The following is a 6000-nucleotide window of genomic DNA, read 5'->3' on the forward strand; positions in this document are numbered from 1 at the left end:
CCTGGATTATGTAGAAGATGTGGCAAAGGCCGACATTGGACCAGTGAGTGCAGATCAAAAATAGATATACAAAGCAACCCTTTACTTGCAGGAAACGCCTCAGGGGGCCTCTTGTAGGCCCCAAAATCAAATGTAGTAAAAACATTCCCAGCCACTGTGGAAGAAATTCCTCTCCAGGACAACTGAATAAACCAATGCCTAATGTAAAAACCGATACTGCAATGGATGATAAAACAGCTTTGATAGATGGATCACAGGTCACAAAGAACATTATAAAACAAATATTTTGGCAGACTTCCATAAATGAACAAAGACCAAAGCTTAGAATTCGAATTAATGGCCTGGTTCTGGAGGGCCTGGTAGACATAGGTGCAGATGTGACTGTATTTACACCAAAATCATGGCGTCCGAATTGGCCTCTTTAAGAGGTAGATGTCCAACTTTTAGGGATTGGCACCCTATATCAGATAAAACAGAGTTCAAGATGGGTTGAATGCATTGGGCCAGAAGGACAAAGAGGAAGTCTGAAGCCATATGTAGCAAATGTAGCAGTAAATCTTTGGGCCCGAGGACTGTTAGAACAGTGGAATACCCAGATTAAAATTCCTACACTTTCAGAAAAGGAATACAGAACAATGCATGTTTCTAGGAATAATATCATGACATGCTATAAAAATCAGTCACTAACCATTCAGGTTGTTCACAAACAGAACATGACTGTTGTTGAACTCTCAGAAGTACCAACTGCCTTACCTTTAAAATGGCTAACTAACAAACCTGCCTGGGTTGGAAAATGGCCTTTGACAAAAGAGAAGCTACAAGCTTTAGAACAGCTGGTTCAAGAGCAGTTAAATGCTCAGCACATTGAAGAATCTACCAGCCCTTGGAATTCTCCGGTATTTGTCATTTTAAGAAAATCTGGTAATTGGAGAATGCTGTCAGATTTGAGAGCTATTAATAAAGTATTTCAGCCAATGGGCTCTCTACAGACTGGGATGCCCTTGCCCTCTCTGCTAACCAAGAATGGCCTATAGTAGTTATTGACTTAAAAGACTGTTGCTTTACCATACCCTTACAAGAAAATGATAGAGAAAATTTTGCCTTCACAGTACCTAATTATAAAAATATTCAGCCAGTCAAGAGATTTCAATGCAAGGTCCTCCCACAGGGAATGTTAAACAGCCCTACTTTGTGCCAATACTTTGTGCAGAAACCATTGGAGATAATTCGTGTAAAGTTTACACAATCCATAATTTATCACTATATGGATGATATCCTATTAGCTGATCCAAAGTTAGATACATTAGAAAGCATGTTTGAAGAAGTAAAAAAAGTTTTGCCTCCCTGGGGACTGCAAATTGCTCCTGAAAAAATACAAAGAGGAGATTCTTTTAATTACTTAGGATATAAGATAGAGCTATAAAAAAATTAGACCCCAAAAGGTACAACTAAGGAGAGATAGATTGAAGAATCTTAATGATTTTCAAAAGTTATTAGGAAGCATTTCCAACTTACTAGGTATCATGGGAATACCCAAAGATGGACTAAAAAATTTGGCTAATACTCTAGAAGGGGACAAAGAATTAAATAGTTCAAGAGAATGATCAGCTGAAGCTGAGAAGGAATTGGCTCTAGTAGAAGAGACAATTTGAGTAGCACATGTGGATCGTGTGGATCCAGAACTTAAATGCATTCTTGTCATATTCCCCTCCAGACATTCTCCAACAGGTATTTTGATGCAGAGGAAAGATATTATATTGGAATGGATATTCCTACCACGTAAACCAAAAAAGAAATTAAAGACTTATATAGAAAATATCTCCGATGATTCAAAAGGGTAAATTAAGACTCCACCAGTTGACAGGAATGGACCCATCAGAAATTGTAGTACCGTTAACTAATGAGGAAATTTCATCACTATGGAAAGATAATGAATACTGGCAGAGAGCCTGCAGTAACTTTTTGGGAGAGATTAACAACCACTATCCCAAAAGCAAGAGAATAGAATTCATAAAGAAGACTGAATGGGTCCTTCCTCACATTGTACAACAAAAGCCAATTGCTGGAGTCCTCACATTCTATACTGATGCAAATAAATCAGGGAAAGCAGGATATAAATCAGGAGACTTAAGTAAAGTGGTACAAATTCCATACAGCTCTGTAAAAAAAGGCAGAACTGTATGCCATTCTTATGGTACTGATGGACTTCACAGAGCCCCTCAATATTGTCACTGACTCTCAATATGCAGAGAGTTGTTTTACATATTGAAACTGCTGAATTTATTCCTGATAATACAAAATTAACTTCATTATTCATACAATTGCAGGAAATCTCAGAAAAAGGGAACATCATATATATATATGATGTTATATATATATAACACATTCAGGTCTGCCAGGACCTCTAGCACAAGGTAATGATGAGATTGATCAGTTACTAATAGGTAATGTGCTATAACCAAACTCCATTACCTGCAGGGAGCAATCCAAAGGGTATACAAAGAAATGAAATTTGGCAAATGGATGTGTTTCATTTTGCAGTATTTGGAAGATTAAAGTATGTACATCATACCATTGACACCTATTCATTTTAAATTCCTTACTTATATAGAAACTATACAACATTTATTCTTCTATGACAGAATGTCCTGAACATTCATCCACATTGCCACAAATAACAGCATTGTGTTATTAACACAATATTAATAATAATTCATAGTAATATACGTATGTGTGTGCATACACATGTGCACATGAACATGCATATATGTATATACCATATATATTTATGATACAGACATCTAACTTTCTCTATTAGTTCATCTGTCCCTCAGCACTTCAGTAAATAATATATGTTATAAATAATATATCAAAGACCATGGGAATGCAGCATTCCTTGATAAATAGCTTAGTTTTATTTTTACGTTTTGTTAAACCTTTTGTCATTTTTAGGTGCTATATTACTGTATACTGTCAACAGCTTTATACAAGAGTTCTGTTTTCCCACACCTAAGGCAACATATTTTATATTTTGTTTAAACTTTTTTATTGCATTTTACAATCTTAACTTGAACTTAGTATTGAAAATGGGGAATTGCTGAAAGATGTCTTCAATTCGGGATCCCCAAGGACTTGGACCCATTTAATGTACAGAACAGGAAAATTTCCAAAGCACACATGACTTTGTGTATATAAGCCACACTGAGATGAAATTCTTGCCAACATTCAACACAGCAGAAATCACATTATTACAACGTGGCACAGTTTCAGATTCAAGCAGCATTTAGAGGAAGCATTAACAACTTGGTAAGACCTGGTTGGCAAGGTAATTCCTGTAGTGTAAATATATACCAAAGTGATTGCTGTACTGTCATATTTCATCACAAATTATCATTTAAAGTTTTTTCTGCATTAGAAGCACAGTTTTTATTACTAGGAATTTTCAGAGAATCCTGCATCTGCATTTTTCATTGTTCTATTTTCCAAAATCATCATATAAATTTACCTATCCATAAAGCATTTGAGACTTCTGGAAATTTTAAGTAGTTTTATATGTTCACATAAATAAACTCTTTATGTAACAAAACAAGTTACAAGACATTCTGTTGAAAAAGCATGCTGCTAAAAACCACTTACTTTACTCTAAAATTAGCTTATCATCTTAGAACATTTTAAATATTTTTGTTTTCTACAGACAATAGAGTAGAGAATCAGGTAAAAAGAATGGGAAGGAGATGAGAATGTTAGAGGTTTAATTAATAATAGTTCACTGCAAATTTTCAATTCAATATAAGTTATATGAAAATGACATTTTATATAAGGAAAGAAGGAAGGAGAAAAAAGGTAGAGAGGCAGGGAAAGTTTCTTTCACTTATCAATTATTCAGAATAGCATATGAAATCTCACCATTTAGAAATGAAAGCCAGTCAATATAGGACAATAAGCAATATTCTCTTGGTCTATGAATATATGATTGTTCACAGATACACTCTAATGGATAAGTCAGAAATCAAGGAAAGACATAATATTGGCAATATGTCTTAGGCACCTGGTTTCACAATTAATTTGATGAATATTTTTTTCTTACATTTTTTAGTAAACTTGGTTTCATTCTATATGTTCAGAGTCCATGGTAGATTTGTGAATGAGAATTTTCTGTTTATGGTGGAAATATGTCAATAGATTGTCATTTTGGAATTATGATGGTCAAGTAAATGGGCTGTAGCTTTATCGCTATATTCATTAAAGAAAATTATTCCTGATTCCATTCAGAAAGAGCAGAAAGAAGCTGGGAAAATACAAATAAAATATGTACTACTAATATTAATAAACAATATACTCATATCCATACCTATAAATGTTATCTTTTGGATATGCAAAGATTGTAACCCATCATTCTACATTTAGAATCCTTTTCTGATTATAAAATATGCACAAATACAAGAAAGATTTATTTAAAATTTAAGTTGGATATAATGCTAAGATTTCAATTTGAATATTTTTCTGCTTACTTGACCCTAAACATTAAGTTATTGTTTCTATTTCAGGAATTCTTAGTTAGGCTCTGTCTCTCTCAACCCATTGGAGCACAGTGTACTAAATGAAAGAAGCAAACCAGTCTGTTGTGTCTGAGTTTATTTCTCAGGGACTTTGTACTTCGAAAGAAATACAGATCTTCCTCCTGCTGCCATTTGCCACCCTCTACCTGATGACTGTGATAGGCAACCTCTTTGTAGTAATATTAATTATCTTTGATCATCATCTCCATTCTCCCATGTACTTTCTGTTAGCAAACCTCTCATTTATTGACTTCTGCCTTTCTTTATTTACTATCCCCAAACTGACCACAGACCTTGTAAAGGAAAATAAAACCATTTCCTTTGGGGGCTGCATGAGCCAGATCCTCTGTGTGCATTTCTTTGGAGGGGGTGAGATGGTACTTCTTGTAACAATGGCTTATGACCGATATGTGGCCATCTGCAGGCCACTCCACTACACCAGCATCATGGACAGACAGAAGTGCATCTGGCTTGTTTTAATATCATGGATCATTGGATTTGTGCATGCCATGAGTCAGCTGATCCTGATTTTGGAACTACCTTTCTGTGGACCTAGAGTGGTAGACAGTTTTTTTCTGTGATATTCCTTTGGTGATGAAATTAGCCTTCACAGAATCTGATACTCTGGGAATCGAGATAAATGCTGACAGTGGTGTTTTAGCAACAACTTGTTTCATTCTCTTGCTGATATCTTACACTTACATTCTGTTAACTGTTCAGCTCCACTCTAAAGATGGCTCATCAAAGGCACTCTCTACCTGTACATCCCACATCATAGTGGTTGTGCTGTTTTTTGGGCCCTGCATTTTCATCTATCTGTGGCCAGTCAATATCACTTGGGTCAACAAGTTTCTTGCTGTGTTTTATACAGTCATCACACCTCTCCTGAATCCAGCCATCTATACACTGAGAAATAAGGATATTAAAAATGCCATAAAAAAGCTGAGAAATCATGGGTAAATTTGGAGATAAATTTTAGACACCTAATCAGAAAATTCATTGTGTGTATACTATTTTAACTGTATTTTTACAATAACAAAGATCACATATATGACTCACTTCATGATATTATTTGCATGAATATATTATTATGAAAACAACTATTATGAAAGTAATTTGAAAGTCTAATACTTAGATATTTTTTACCACTTCCAGTAATAACTGCATCATATACCTATTTGTATCTGAAGAGTAGAGGATGAAGATAATGTTATAAAATAATAATCACTAAAATTTACTAATCATTACCCATGGTCACAACACTGTGTAAGTCGTTTTAACAGGATTATTATTTGCAAAGTTTTCAATGAATTACTCGTCAAAATTATCATTTAAAAACGTATCATTATATTCCAACCCTGATTATAACTTCACTACCGGAGATACTGAAGATATTTTTGAAGTCTACATTCTCTTACAGAACAAAATGACTTACAAATCA

At 34.5% G+C, this 6000-nt stretch overlaps 1 pseudogene; it reads left to right on the forward strand.

The window, feature by feature from the left end:
• The first annotated feature begins 4600 nt into the window (after nt 1-4600).
• LOC143272644 (olfactory receptor 4K3-like) lies at nt 4601-5519 on the forward strand (annotated as a pseudogene).
• Nucleotides 5520-6000: the final 481 nt, after the last annotated feature.

This window comes from Peromyscus maniculatus, chromosome 4, assembly GCF_049852395.1.
Source record: "Peromyscus maniculatus bairdii isolate BWxNUB_F1_BW_parent chromosome 4, HU_Pman_BW_mat_3.1, whole genome shotgun sequence".
In the NCBI taxonomy this organism is placed as follows: Eukaryota; Metazoa; Chordata; class Mammalia; order Rodentia; family Cricetidae; genus Peromyscus; species Peromyscus maniculatus.